The 15,620-nt window shown below is 53.5% G+C and overlaps 1 protein-coding gene across 4 annotated transcripts in view; it reads left to right on the top strand.

Annotated features, from left to right (window-relative positions):
- LOC118007337 (peroxidasin homolog) overlaps window positions 1-15,620 on the top strand; it is a 74,269-nt gene that overhangs the window by 3,625 nt on the left and 55,024 nt on the right. The window contains exons 1-3 of one of the 4 annotated variants that reach the window (XM_035000363.1): window positions 6,324-6,605; window positions 6,853-7,000; window positions 10,908-11,058. The exons of 2 other annotated variants lie outside the window; for them this stretch is intronic. The gene's annotated coding sequence lies outside the window, so the exon portion shown is untranslated. Of the gene's footprint in view, window positions 1-6,323; window positions 6,606-6,852; window positions 7,001-10,907; window positions 11,059-11,974; window positions 12,059-15,620 lie in introns of those variants that run through there. One more of the 4 variants, XM_035000362.1, reaches the window with a different exon arrangement.

Here is a 15,620-nt window from a genome sequence, read left to right as displayed (position 1 = left end):
ATGGGGGGAGGGCACCCCAGGGCTCCCGCTTCATGGGGGCAGGGGACACCAGGGCTCCCGCTTCATGGGGGAGGGGACCCCAGGCCTCCTGCTTCATGGGGGGAGGGGAACCCCAGGGCTCCCACTTCATGGGTGGAGGGGACCCCAGGCCTCCTGCTTCATGGGGAGAGGGGAACCCCAGGGCTCCCACTTCATGGGGGTACCCCAGGGCTCCCGCTTCATAGGCGACCCCAGGGCTCCCGCTTCATGGGGGGGAGGCGACCCCAGGGCTCCCGCTTCATACGGGGGAGGGGACCCCAGGGCTCCCTCTTCATGGGTGGAGACCCCAGGGCTCCCACTTCATGGGGGAACCCCAGCTTCCCGCAGGCCCCTCTGGGGATGGTGATGCCTAGCGGCCATCTTCTGTTCCTCTCACTTGGTCCCCCGTCCCCTGGAGACGAACCCCCGCCCGAGTCACCCGCCTCCCTGGCAGCTCCCCACACCTGGCCATCAGGAGAGTCTCATTTCCCACCAACTTCCCTTTGCACAGGGATGAAGTCTCGCTCACAGGGGTTCAGCAGAAAGGTGCGCGAGGACTGGGAGGTGGGAGTGGGCCGTGGAGAGCCCTCCAGCTACTCTTCTCTCTGCACGTCTCATAGGAAGCTCCTCACCCCTGACCCTGCCCTCTTGGGACGCCCTCAGCTCCTGGGGAGGCTGGCCTGAGGGCTACAAGGTCAGTCCATGTGGGTCCTCTGGGCTCTGCAGGGCCCTTGGGAGCGGTGTTTAAGTGGGAGCCTTTGGCTTACTTAAAACAAATTCCTAATTTTCCTTGTAAGTTCCTTGTTATGATGAAGTCAGAGTCTTTATTATCACAGTGCAAATGGATTTGACAAGTACTATAGGAGTATTTTAAATGTAAGGTATTGGTAATCAGTCTTCACAAAACAGTGACGGACCCACTCCCTGCGTGGCCGACTGCCGCTCGGGCCCGTGCGCAGGGCAGCTGCTGGCCGTCACTTGCCGGGTGGCCGGTGAGCTGCGGTCAGGACGAGCTCCGAGAGGGACCTGCCCTTGGAGAGCCGTGAGCGTGGCGTTCGCCATCGGGGAGTGGGTTCTGTGTGTGGTTCGGATGTTCGGAGAGCCGGCTTCCTCCTCCGTGTTTTCATCCAGTCAAGGGAATGCATGGAAAAGGAACGCTCCTCAGTCCCTGCAGCTCTGACTCCAGAAGGCCACCCGGCTCTGACTTCAGCTCGGCGGCAGGCCCCGTGCAGGTCATGCTTCACTGGCTTCCTTCTCTGCCCGGCCCTGTGACTCAGTTTCCTTCCGTAGAGATGCCTGGCAGCTGTGGGCTTCCCTTCGGATGGCCTGGGTGCAGCAGGAGCAGCTCGGTGTCCACGCACAAGCTCTGGGAGTGGTTCTGGAGCCCGAAGGCGTCTGCTCCGCCCGAGACACAAGCGTTCCTTACAAGGGAGTGTTGGGCAGACCCGAGAGATCGCTGTCGTCTGCACCGAGTGAGGCTTCAACATTACAAGTGTCCGCAGAAAGAGGGAGAGAATTCCAGTCTGCACAACTGATCTCGTCAGTTTGAAAACCGGGTAGAAGTCTGGCCGGTGCTGGGCTGGTGCCCACTGGCCCACCAGTATGAGTTTTCTCTTGCAGGAGATGCTGGGCTCTCTCTCCGGCGTCCACAGCAGGAAGAAACTGGAACAGATAGCCATGGGGCGGCCCAGCTGTGCCCTCAGAGCGCAGGGCTGTAGAGGGGGGGGCTGGTGCGGTGCTCCCCGTGTCCACCCGGGTGAGGCGTCCTGAGGTTGCCGTCCAGCCCTGGTGCACGCAGCCCTTAATCGTGACAGTTTCCAGATGTGTCTGGGGCGCGCAGGAGAATACCAGGGAATGCAGCTTACTTAAAAATACATTTTGTGGCGAATTCCATGTAAAAGCAGAGGCACTTCCCTGAATTTGAGGCTTGCACAGCCCGGGAGGGGGCTGCTTGTGCCAGTGCTCCCCGGTGCGGCCGCCCCCCAGCAGGTGGCTCCCCGCGGGCGGGCTCCGCAGCCGTCCCGGCATGAGTGGGGGCTTTACTGGTGTGGACGGTAATCTCGCCGATTATCAGCTTAAGGTCTTCTAAATCGATCGTTCCAATGGTTTCTATTTTGTCTTGAAGTTAATCTTGAGAAACAAGTTGCAGTTTCTCCTCCCCAGCCCCTGGGCTTCTCTCCAGATGTCTCATGTCCACCAGTAGCCTCCTGGATAAATCCTGAGACCCTGGCTGGCATACATCACTCATCTCTTGATTCCTTTCTTTACTTTGGAAACTGTTACTTCTCCTATTTCTCGACATTCGGGGGGTACAGAGCTTCACCCGCAGACCTCCAGTGGAGAAAGAGTGATCAGCCCCCCTCCGTGTGCCCCAGGCACTCTGTCCCTCTGTAGGATTTTCTTGGGCCCCTTTTTTTCAGTGGTTTGTTCCACATCTGGTTACCCAGTGGATCCGAAGCCCCCTGAAGATGGGGATCAGGCCGTCTTCAGACTGGAAGCCCGGCGGCCCTGGGTGGGTGGAGGAGGTTTGGGGAGCTGTGCTCCACCTTTTGGCGGGAACAGGCTCTGGCCTCAGGAGCCTGGGAGCTCAGGTTCACCAGGATCATCCCTGCTTTTCTTCTGTGGTCAGGTCTGAAGCGGAAGCTTAATGGGAGATTAGTCCCTTTTTTGACCTTTGTCCCAGTGAATTTTCACTTAAGAAGAAAAGCCTTATTGAGGCACAATTAACATTTTAAAAGGTGCAGCTATTCAAAGTGGTAGGTTTTGACCTGGTCCATTCCTGTGAAGCCCGCACCACAATCAGGATAAGGAAACTCCCTTGCCCCCCCAGAGCTCCCCGCCCCCTCCCTGCCCCTTTGGCCTCATCGCTGGTTACTGGGTCTGCCTTCAGGGGGAATGCTGGTCTTTGTTCTCTTCCTGGAATGTCTTTGTCTGGTTTGGGCACATCAAGGTCAGTCTTGCCCCCTAGGATGAGTTCAGGAACATTCCTTCCTTTTCCATGTTTGGGGGGAGTGTGAGTAAAACTGGTTTTAGTTCTTTCTTCAATGTTTGGCAGAGCTTCCTGGGGAAGCCTCCCGGGCTTGGGGCTTGCGGTTGTCTTCGCAGGAAGGTTTTCAACTACAACACGGATCCTTCAGTGAGTCTAGGCTGCTCAGGCAGTTTTCCTCCTGAGTGAGCTTTGGTAGACTGTGTCTCCCACAGAGCTTGTCCACGTCACTTGAGTTATTGGATTTGTCATCCCCTTACTAAAGGAGGAATCTCGAGGGACGCCGCTTCTTTTGCTCCTGGTGAGAGAAAGGGGCGTCTTCTATTTCCTGACCAGTCCGCCAGGAGCTTTTTCAGTTCTACTGATCTTTGCAAAAACCTAACTTTTGGATTCATTGGTTTTTCTCTTCTGTTTTTTGTTTTATTAGCTTCTGCTGTGACCTTTGTTATTTCCTTTCTTCCACTCTGGACTCCACTTGCCCTTGTCGTGTGCCTGCTCGCGCGTCATGTCAGCGCCCAGCTGAGCACTCCGTGCTCCGAGGATACCTCTCGGCTCTTACCTCAGGCACACGGTCCTGCAAATCCGGTGCCTCGGTCTCCCCAGAGGCACCGCATCATCCCCGCTCCTAGGCAGTGACCTGGGGGGCTCGTATGGTCTCCTGGATCCTGTCTTTGTTGACTGATCTCTGCTGTCCTCACAACACTGTTTGGTGTATTTGGGGAGCTTTTTGGTCGCTTCAGGCAGGAGAGCACGTCCAGCCCCTGTTAAGTCCATCTTGTTCCAAAGTGAGTCCCCACTCGTTTTTGTTTCTAGTTAAAAAAACAAAACAAACCTTTAAATTCTTCTGCAACAATGTGTATTGAAAAGTGAAAATTAGAAGGAAATAACCACTGGGTTCCCAAGCCCAAGTCTAGACTTAAAGAAAATTAGAAACTGTTCCACCCTGCAGTTTCCCTTCTGCCTTTGGAATGCCGATCCATCCGTCAGTCAGGGAGGTTAACCTCAGCTGCTGTAAGGAACACTCACCACATGTAGGGGGATTGAAACAATGTGAGTTTTTACTCCACTCACACAGACCGCAGTGTGGATGCTCCTGGCTGGGCGGCTGCCCCTGGGGGTTCCGCTCTGAGCCGGGGGGCCGCACACCCTGGCCTTGGGATCGCTGCCCCTCCTGGGAGAGAAAACGGCACGCCCCTTCATTGACGTTTTATCCAGGACTGCCTTCCAACTACAAAGGCACAGTTGCGCAGGTGTGGCAAGCCAAAATATTTACAATCTCTTTCAGAAGATGTTTGCTGTGACCGTGACTCAGGGACCCAGGCTCTGGCCTTCCTGTCGCTCTGCGCCCTTACACCCTGGTCCTCCATGCTGTCCCAGCAGGGGGAGAGGGGGAGAGAACCCGGGGAAGGCCTCGCATGGTGGGTGCTGCCCCTTGTCCCGACCTGGGGAATGCCGTTTAGCCCGTGCACTTCAAGCGTCTCCTGAGTTTCTGCCACGCTGTGCTGTACTTGGTCGCCCGTGATGACCGTGTTCCTCATCAAGCCCCTCGTCCCGTGCCCTTCGCCGCGGGCGCTGCCGTTCACTCGCACCGAGCAGCTCTGAGCTCTCGCCCCGTTTCTCACCGAGCTCTGCTAGATGCCGGGCTGCTGCTGGCCACAGTTCTCTGTGCCCCGTGACTTGCCGGGGCTTCACCCCCGCCCCTGCCTCGCTTCACTCTGGCTCTGGGCTGCAGCCAGTACCACCGCGGGTAGATGCAGGTGAACAACTTGCCCCTCTTCTTCTAACAGAAGAATTTTGTTACTTGGGGTTAAAGAGCTTACTTATCCCCCATAGAGAGTTGCCTAGTGCGATTATCTCTGGTGGGTCAGAGCAGTCCAGTGGTAGTGACTCGGACATCAGAGCCACGTCTCTTGTAAGCCAGTTGCTGAGCTAAAGGCTTCTCCAAAGGATGACAGACGGGGCTTGCGTCAGTCCTGGGTAAGCGCAGAGATGATGCGCCAAGGGCTGAGGGGCAGGAGGAGAAAAACCAAGAGGAAGCCTCAGTCCTCAGGTCGGGTCGTGAGCTTCTGTTGTGTTTCTGAGGTTTGTACCCGGATATAAACCATGCTGCTCTCGTAGCCCGCGTGCCAGGGACGAACGCTGCCCCTGCCCGCAGGACCCCGGCTCGCTCCTGCTCGCTTCCTGCGATTCTGTCGTTGTGTTTGAACTTGTAAGATGTTTGGGCGTTTGCCGCACGGCCTTCGCTCTTAGGTGCCCTCGCTTATTCATCACGTCCACCCCTCCTGGGCACGGAGTCGGCTAGATGCAGGGTGTGCAGCGGGCCCTTCCTGCTTGAAGGAAGGTGAGCCACGTTCGTGCAGGGAGACACAGCGGAGGGAGCCGTGAGACCCGCCTTCTTGCCCACTGACTGCACCGTCCAGCTTACTGTTCTTGCAGCATTTTAGAAGTATTTTATGCAAGTTGTACGTGTTCCTGACAGAAAAATGTGAAAATACAGAGGAACACAGCACAAATTACTCGCATTCTTACTAGAGGAAACTGGTAACAGATTGGGCTTGCCGTCAGATGCACACGTACCCAGTCACGTGTGTGTGGATGTGCACGGAAATATGAGTATGTCTGTGTGTCTTTAGGATGTGTCTCCACATCCCTGTCTCCGTATTTACCCTGTCTATCCGCATTAGTCCATCCATGTCTTCTGTCTGTCATCTATGTACCTATCTGTGTCATCTATTTTCATCCATCCATCCATGTTTGTATCTATCCATCTGTCCCTCTATCTACCCATCTATCTATGTACCTATCTATATCATCCATCTACTTACCCATCTATCATCTATTTATGTATCCATCTATTAATCCATTTGTCCATCCATTTATCCATCTATCCATCCATCTATCCATCTATCTATTATCTATCCATCCATCAATCTGTCTACCCATCCTTCTATCTATCATCTACAAAAATTAGGACTCAATTTATGTCCTCTGTAGTGCACGTTGCATGTTTTAACTCCTGTGACACATTGTGGCCTTGTGTCTATGCAATAATTAAAGGTCTGCACCATCATTGTTAACGGCCATGTAGTATTTATTTGCTTAAAATCACCAATTTTATTGAACTACATTTTTATGGGTCATTTCTTTGTTTCCATGTTTCTGCTACTTTATTTTTTTATTTTTATTTTTTTAGATTTTATTTATTTGACAGAAAGAGAGCACAAGTAGGCAGAGCGGCAGGCAGAGGGAGAGGGAGAAGCAGGCTCTCCGCTGAGCAGGGAGCCCGATGCTGGGCTCGATCCCAGGACCCCGGGATCATGACCTGAGCCAAAGGCAGACGCTCAACCAACTGAGTCACCCAGGCATCCTCTGCTACTTTAAGCAATACCTCCCAAATGTCATTGTGTATATACTTTGGTTACTTTAGGGCACATTTCTATAATCTGCAAAGTCTTGGTCTGTACCAAGGACTTTGGTCAGCACGTTGTGGGTTTTTCCTGGTCTGTTATTTTCCTGGACACTGTTTTCTCAAGGACAGGCGCCCTCTGTTAGCTGAGCATTCATCCCTTACCTGCTACAGAGCTAATCCAATCGGATCAAGGTGAGTCTACAGAGAGAGCGTGGTGCGTGTTGCCGCGGTTGGTGGGAAGCATGGTTCAGGGCACCTCTCTGATGCCCGTGGAAATGTGATGCCTGTGTCTGTTAGTAAGGACACGTTGGTCATTACAGTTTGTCTTCTCTCTGAAGACTTTGTTCTCAGTTTGTCCTGAAAACCAAACCGATCATCCGATTTGTGTCCATCACTGGGCTTTTGTGGACCAGATCTGTTTTATTTTGGATCCTGACAGGTTCTGTTTGTGGCCTGGTGTTTCTGGTTTGGTCTCTGCCCATGGTTGGCTTTCTCCTGGACTGACAGTCGCATTGTCACCCTGAGAACCTGCCCTGGGAGGAGCTCCAAGATCCTGCAGCTCAACACCTGGCCTTCTGCTACCAGAGGTGATACTTATGGTTGATCCTAGTTGGCGGTGGTTATGTTTGTAAAGTCATTGCAGATGCTGGATTAGTGAACACTGACCTGTTAGTCCAGGGGACATTCAGGGCTAGGTTCCTGGGAGCCCCTTGTCAGAACACTTTCATCAACCGATCAGTAGATGACCTTATTTTGTAAGTGTTTCTGTTTAAGGACACCTTATTTAATGCAGACTTCTGCTTGATTAACCATGAGCTCGAGCCTGAGAAAAGCTCATCTCATGCCCCTGTTTTCTCCGGAGACACATGAAGGCGTCTCGAACTCAGGGGCGCTAGATGCCAGCACCATGCTTGGGGACAATTTTAAGCTGCAAAGTTACCAAAAGAAAGCACAAAAATGCAGACAACTTAGCACTCAGTGGCCGGTGAGAAGGACCGTGCGTACAGCCTGAGCAGGAAGAACCAGGCAGAGGGTCACCTTGTTCCCACCCTGCGGGGAACGTGAGCGTCGGGCAAGTCAGGCTCTCCACCGCTCCCCGCTTGCCCTTGAGTGACCGCCAAACTCCATGAGTATTGATTTTAGGGTCACAAATAGATGTTAGGGAGTGGGAAAATTCCTAATATGGAATCCCCAAATCATGAAGATTGAGTGTGTTCTCTGGTATTCTGGGTAGAGACGCCGACATCCGAGGGACGAGGGAGTGGCCCCCCAGGGTAGACACCGCAGCCCCACTCATTCCTGGGAGACCTTCTCAGTCTGGGCCATGGTTTCTGGGAGGTGCTAGGAATAAGGCAGGTCCCTGCAGAACATGGAAAACTGGACCACGTGAGTGACTTCAAAGTCATGACGTTTAGTTAGTTATTTTCTAGAAATGTCCTAAGGAACCCACCGTGGGGGGCACTCGAAATGAACCAGGCTGCCGCCGGTTTCCACCGTGTCGTGGTCAGAGGGCAGGGTGACGATTGCATGGAGACCAGGGTGTGAGACGCTGGGGGCTGACCTTGGGCGTGGCAGTGAGGAAGGATGAGTCTCTAACTGAGGGCTGAGGACAAGCCTGTGGAAGCCTATGTGCGGCTAGGGGTGTGCCCAGCCCGCAGCTGAGATCCCGGCGCCATGCTTCCAGGGAGAGCTCATTCACCCCCTGAAGCCTCGGTTTCCCCATGTGTGGGGGCATTCCGAGGAATAAGGAAGGGCATGCATGTGAATCTGCTAACAGCGTTTGCTGTGGAAACGTGTTTTTTCACAACTTGAGTGTGCTAAATTTAGCTGTGGGGCTGCACCAGCGGAGTCCGGGGGACGGAGCGCCCCTGTGCTAGGCCCGGGAGGGAGGGACGTGGGACGCTGGTGATGGGCCCGCGTTCCTCCTGCCACTGTTCTGTTGCATTGTGCACGTACTTTGATTGAGGCAGATACTTATGATTCAGACAGGAAGTACCACAAAGCATAATTTTCAGTGCATGTTAGAATGCAGTTTTCTCTAACACACCCAACCCAAACGTTTAAAAAGCATGAAGTTTACCCCATGTGGACAGCACCTGCAAGGATCCGGGAAGGCCTCGGTGATCGCCCGTGCCCGTCCTGCCCAGCCCTGTGATGTGCCACACTCAAGACAGTCTAATGCTAATTCCTGGCTGAGGACTAAGGACAATAACAACATAATTCAGAGTTACCCTAAGAAAATAGAAGGTTGACATCAGTACATGTTGCTTTTGCAATGATCGGAGCTCTTAGGTCATTATCTTCTCCTTGTGGGGAGAATAAAACTTTTACGGCCCTTGAGCAGGAAGAGTCCTTCCCTCAGAGGTGTTGTGCAAAGAAGCCTGACTTTGCCGACACGTGAGAGTGTGTGTCACCAGAGGACAAGGCTGCCGCTCATGGGAAGTCCTTGTTCAGCTCATGCCTCATTTCCTTCACAGCTTCCGCTAGGGAAGGAGAAGCTAGATTAGGCTCGTCACTTCCTGGAGTGAAACAATATTTCTGAGATTCTACAACCAGCTGAGCAGCACTTTAACTTTCAAAAATAGCAATCAAAGTGGATACAGTTAGTCATTGTTATTTATTCAGACATGTGGGATGTTTGTGTTGGCATGGCAACAGGTGGCTAAATATTAATCTTGAGCATTTGTTTTCCTGTGGATTTTTTGTTATGTAATTTTCTTACGTCAGTGTCTGTCACCCCATCCATCCAGTCATCCATCCACCCATCCGTCCACCCATCCATCCACCCATCCATCCATCCGTCTGCCTACCTGTCCATCCATCCACCCACCCATCCATCCATCCATCCACCCATCCATCCATCTGCTTACTTGTCCATCCACCCATCCATCAGTCTGCTCACTTGTCCATCCATCCATCCATCCATCCATCCACCCACCCACCCATCCATCCACCCACCCACCCATCCATCCATCCACCCATCCATCCATCTGCTTACTTGTCCATCCACCCATCTGCTTACTTGTCCATCCACCCATCCATCCATCTGCTTACTTGTCCATCCACCCATCCATCAGTCTGCTCACTTGTCCATCCATCCACCCATCCACCCATCCACCCATCCATCCATCCATCCCTCCATCCTTCCATCCACCCATCCAGACTCATCCATCTATCAGTCCATCCACACGCTCACCTACCCCTCCATCCCTCTGCCCTCCTGTTCATCCCTCCCTCCCTCCTTATGGCATCCCCACTAGTGTCAAGCACTGGTGCTGAGACATGCATGTGCTGCTGTGGGGGGGCTCCCTGTATGGGGGGCAGGCTACCAGGCACACCCAGCAGTGCCCACCGTGTTGATGGTCATGTGCCTCTGTCCTGACACAGCCCAGTCCCTGCTCCTTCCTTCCCTGTCCTGGGTCAGGAGTGGGATTGGAAGCCTAGCTAGAGGGACACAGGAAAGGAAATGGTTGTGGAAATAACTTTCTGTAGATCCAAGCCTCTTTTCTCCTAAGCTCAGAAAGCATCAGCTTTGAAACTCCTCTTCCTTGGGGTGCCTGGGTGGTGAAGTCGGTGAAGCATCCGATTCCTAGTTTCGGTTCACATCATTATCTCAGGGTCATGGGATCGAGCCCCGGTTGGGGGCTGCACTCAGGGTGGAGTCTGCTTGAGCTTCTCTCTCCCTCTCTCTCCCTTTCTAATAAATAAATGAATAAATAAAAATAAAAACAAAAAATTAAAATCCCAGTTCCTCATCCTTTTCTTCAGCCATGGAGAAGCCTTCTAATTCCTCTGAGCTTTCTTGGTGCTCTGTGTGTTACAACAGGCTTCTTGACTGGTTCCTGAGAGAATGACATCCAGCAGAAAATTATGTGAGTGGTTGTTTGTCAGCTTCTTCAAGGCTCCTACGCAGCATCTGGAGGCTGGAAAGGACCCAGCTCAGTACACAGTGGGCGCTGCGTTAGGGCTTCACATGTTCTCACTAGGGAGGGACTCCCAGGCCACAAGGACTCTGAAAATCAGGACAGAGGAAGAAGACTGCCCCACCGCTGAGCTGCAGGTCCAGCAGGGCAGGCTGATCACGTGGAATAACCTTGATTAGAAGGAACAAGTCCCCGGAGCCGACTTCCAGGAGGGGCTTCCTTGGTTACGGTTTATTTCCCTTCTCTTTGCAAGAAGCCTGTTTGTGTCCCCTAACCTCAGAAGCCTTTCCTGAAATTCACCCCAAACCCATCTGTTGTGAGTGCCTTTCGTAGCTGATGATCCCATGCTTCCTTTGTCCTGGGATATATTTTGATTGATGAAACTACCTTATTTAGCACTCTAGAATGTTTTCTCGTCCAATAATTAGTTGAGTTGTATTTCCTGTTTCCCTAAAACTTCCTTCTGTGTGTAGGAAGCCCCTTTGGTGAGATGTTCTCAGAGCCTCTTGGGTGGACAGTAACTATTTGCTATCCATATTTATTGATTCCATTTTACAATCCGTTTCTTTAGTGCAGGTTATTAAAACACAGCCTGATGTGAGACTTAGAAAAGCAGCAAGCAAAAATGGATCTGCTTTGGTACAGCCTGAAATCGGTTACTTCTTGGGCTTGGTTTGTGCTGACAGAATGTGACTCTCTGCTTACCAGTCTGCGAAGATTGGGTGAGTGCCCAGTGGGATAACATGATTTATCCATTTATTTTGCTGAACTCAGAGAGCAAGCTCTGTCTCTCCCTCTGTGCAGGAACGATCGCAATTAACCCGTTCAGCTGTTTAAATTATAATATCTGTTGCAGTAAGTAGGTTACATCAATGCCTGGGTGTCTCTGATGGCTAATTTTGTGGGTCAGCTTGGCTGGGCCACAGTACCCATATATTTGGTGGAACATTATTCTAGACTTTACTAAGTCAGTAGCTTTTGAGGAAAGCAGATTATCCTCCACGGTGTGGGTGGACCTCATCCAAGCAGTTGAAGGGCTTAGGAGAAAAGTCTGGGTGCCCTGAGCAGAAAAGAATTCTGCTGGCAGAATCCAAGAAGGCCTTGGGACTCAGACAGCACCTCTTTCCCGGGTTTCCAGGCTGCAGGCCCATCCTGCAGATTCTGGACTTGCCAACCTTACATAATTGATGTCTCCTTAAAATAAATACCCCTTTCCTATAAATGTATGTGCACACACATGCACACACACACACACGCCCTGTTGGGTCTGTTTCTCCCGACAAGCCGGACCCATGCAGTGTCTTTGTTGAGCGTCCCGTGACCCTGGTTGTCCCGGCCACAGCTGGGTGGATCTGGCGGGCATCTGACCAAGGACAGTCCGTCCATGTGCTGGCCAGTTGCTGATGGTCAGGCCTAGCCTTGACCAAGAACAGACGGCTCTCTGGGGACCTGGAACTAGAAAATATTAAGGGAATAAACAGCTAGCCGTGGGTGCCGACACCGGCAGGCTGTGGCTATAGAGAGGGTTCAGAGCGGCCCTAAAAGCCGTGTTGTAGGCACAGGGCCCTGAGGACGAAGAGAGAGGTGACCGGAGCTGCCCGCGCCCCGCGCATGGCCCTGCGCCCGCACCCCATGTGCCAGAGAAGAGCCCGTGTCCGCAGAAGCCTCTTCTGCGCAGGATCGCACGTCCTGAAAAGGGTTTTATTACTCGAGCCCAGAATGGTAGGAAAAACTTGATTACTTTGTTTTAAACATTTTTTAAAACTCCCATTTCTTAGTTTTGTATTATCATGTAAGCAAGACCATTTAAGAAGACTTTTAAAGCACATTAAGGACAAAACAGAGAAACACTTGTAATTTTGCTGCCCATGCACTTGGGCGTAGAAGCTTTGCCTTCTCCTCCTAGTCTGTGCTTCTGTACCATCGGTTTGCTTATTCTCCACGAGGATCATCCGCGCCGCTCGTCCCTACACCCGCACGGTCGGTTCCATCTCTCCGCCCTTGCTCGCCTGTGTGCTGAGATCAGTGGTGACCGAGGATGTCTCGGCGTCACGCGCTGGTCCCCGTTTGGCTCTCCCCTGCTCACCCTCGAGGTGGTCATTTTCTGTGCTGTGGTCATTGCCACGACCCACTGAGCACCTGCCAGTAGCCCCGGTTTCCAGGGATGGAACTAGCCATCGTCGTTGGGGTCGGGGCAGGCCCCTCCGGCTGGCCGGTCAGGGTACAGCCAGGGTCCTGGGCGGGCTGCCTGCACCCAGGACACCGTGCACAGTGCTCCATGGGGGTACACGTGCTTGAGCGTGTGCATCGGGGTGGGAGCGTGGTCTCGTCTGGCCGGCCCCGGCTGTCAAGGGTGTGGGTGAGAACGCATGCCAGGGACTCGTCTGAGTGTGTGGTCTGATGAGGGAACCCTGACTGGGCGCAGAACCTGCCCGAATGGACCCCTTCTGTGGGGTTCTTGCCACATGGGAGCCGTGGGGTCCAGAATGCTGGGCCCTTCCTGCCCGGAGGCCCCTTGGCACCCTGTTGTCCCCACCTCCTCCAGAGTCCCCTTTGCCCTTTCCACTCTGGTGGGCACCTTTCCAGCGTTGGCAGGCGTCCACCCTGGTTAGGTGCCATCTGGTGGCCTGCCTGCTCCCCTCCCCTCCCCAGTTCCGCCTCTCACTTCCCGCAGGCTTGTCGGAATTACGGACAAAGGGACAGTGACTCAGAGGGAGCAGGCCCAGGGCCGCCCGGTGAGGTCAGGGGGAAGGTCAGTATAGGAGGTTAGTGGGATTTTTAGTATGTGAGTGGTTGTTGGTTGTGGGGTAGGTTAGTATAGAGCAGCGGAGTGGATGAGGAGAGTACATTAACGTGGGAGATTGGTGGAACAGATTATCCTAGAAGAGCAGGTCAGTAACAGTGGATTGGTGGATGACGTGGGTGATTGGAATAGCGGGTTAACGTGGTGTGTTAGTGCCGTGGATGCGTGTGGGGAGCGGTTCGTGGAGCACAGACCAGTACTGCCCGTCGGTGGACTGGACCACGGGTTCCAGGAACCAGATCCGCTCTTTCAGAAGCTCCTTTCGAGCCCAGGGCCGCTCTGCGTGGCACCGGATGCTGGAGCACGTGCGGGGGGCCCAGCTGCTGTGTCACAGCTGGGCTTTGTGTCCTGAGGCGTGCCGGGCCCGAGGGCTCTGCTCCCATCGGCGGTGCCTCGCTTCATGGGTTCTGGTGTGCCCACGCCCCGGAGAGATCATCACCGTCAACACCGCCCCCGTCCCTGCCCCTTTGCCCCCCACCGCTTGGCTCTGAGAGACATGGGCTGGTTTCTGTCGCTCAAAGGAGGGGCAGCTCCCGAGACCCGACTTACATTCAGCTGATCGCGGTCTTTTCTCCCATCTTTCCTCCTGTGGAGCAGTTCTGTCTGATTTTAGGTGTTCGTGGCGAGGGTTTCCATGTGCCCACGATATGCTGCTCTCACTCCGAGTTACATGAAACATGTCCTCTCGCACGCTCGGGCGATCTGGTGTTCCCTCCGACCCACTCGGAGCGAGCAGAAAGCGTGTCCTGCTTGCTCTGTGTGCCTGCAGTGGAGACAGTCCCTGGGTTTAGACTTCCTACCTGGGCAAAAGTCAGCAGCCCGAGATCCCGCCTCATCGGTCTGCAGTGCTTGGTTTCCCAGATCGAGGAGGGTCCTGCTTATCTTCTCAGTCAGTTGTATTTGAAGAGTGTCCGGAGTCTCCCGGCCAGGACAGCTGCTCTGGCGATGGAGCCGTGGGAGGGTCTGCCGCGCCCTCCGGAGCCCGGCTGTGTCCCGGCTGCGTCCGAGCATTGCCGCCCTGGACGGCTGCTTTCCCGACACAAACAAGAACAACAGAGCAGAGACGGAACTGACCCATGTACCTGAAGGTTTTTACCAAGTTTGGTTTTATTTGAAGGAAAAGAACGTGAACTGTGTTAGGGTCGAGAAAAGTTGTTCACCACAGCGCTGTTTAATTCAGCACGTACTCCTTGGGTGGCCATTGGTTGTTGGCCGGGCCCTGGCCCTGACCCCCAGTGTCACAGGGGGTCCGCAGGTGGGCTGATAGCGGGGTGGGTGTGTCCGGTGACCGCACTCAGTCAGACGGGACACGCTGTGCGAAGGGTTCGGGACACAGGAATTCCTTCTCTTCTGGGCAGTTTGACAGGTGCTTAGGGACGGGGGTGTGGTTATTAGTTGATCCAGACTTTCAATGATGGGTCGATTTTGATGTGTCGAGTGTGGGAGAGCCCCCACCAGCTGCGGGAGCTCTGAGCAAAGTCCGAGACCTTGGGGAGCATGGGGTACGTCTGGGGACGTGGCCGGCTTCTGCATGCTGAGGGGGTGGGAGTGGCGGGACCCCAAGTGCGTGCAGCCTGGAGACCAGAGGCTCTGCAGTGGGAGAGGGAGTTTCTTCTGCAGGACGTCCTCTGATTTTCATCCTGAGCATCTACAAGAAGTTAGTGGATGAGAACGTGAGCAAACAAACCATACTGATCTTGCTGCACATTGAGCTGGTATTCTAGTGTGTTTTTTTTTTTTAATGAAAGAGAGCTATATTATTTTTAACGAAATATTTTTTCATTTTTTTAGTTTTATTTTTTGTTTTATCCACATATACTTTAGTATGTATTTTTTTTTTAAGATTTTGTGTATTTATTTGAGAGAGAGAGAGCGCGAGCGGGGAGGAGAGGGAGAAGCAGACCCCCCACTGAGCAGGGAGCCCGATGCGGGGCTCGATCCCAGGACCCTGAGATCATGACCTGAGCTGAAGGCAGACGCTTCACCGACTGAGCCACCCAGGCGCCCCTGGTATGTATGTCTAAAAGATAAAAACACCTTCAAAAATAACTAATCAATCTGCTCTTCTGTGCGTCTCGTACTTCATTTCTTACAAAGCTAACAGATGTGTGTCCTGCCGGGTTTCCGTGCTCTAGACGTTGGCGACGTCTTCTGTGCGCGACATGAGTCTAACCGTGTCGTCTGCAGCTGGTCGCTGGGGCGTGAGAATCCGTCCTTACTTCTCTGGCAAGTGGGCTTGTCGGTGGCGGGTCACGCCCGGTCGCACGTGGCTCGTGGTTGCTCTTCTCTTGTGATGTTTGGATTGATGGATCTCTGGTTTCCCGAGACGTCGGCCGGACTCAGTCCCCGAGATTGCCCCCCAGCAGACACTCTGCCCTCACTGCTGGTCACCACCTGACCTGATTTCCGGTTCTGTGGCGCCTTCTGCGTAGAACTCTGCTGTAAACGAGAACTCCCCGCACCCGCAGTTTGTTGGTCTGG

The sequence above is a fragment of the Mirounga leonina genome, unplaced genomic scaffold (assembly GCF_011800145.1).
Source record: "Mirounga leonina isolate KUSES-001 unplaced genomic scaffold, KU_Mleo_1.0 Mir_118, whole genome shotgun sequence".
NCBI classification, from domain to species: domain Eukaryota; kingdom Metazoa; phylum Chordata; class Mammalia; order Carnivora; family Phocidae; genus Mirounga; species Mirounga leonina.
The sequence above is the reverse complement of the archived record's forward strand: the minus strand, read 5'-3'. Positions and strand labels throughout refer to the sequence as shown.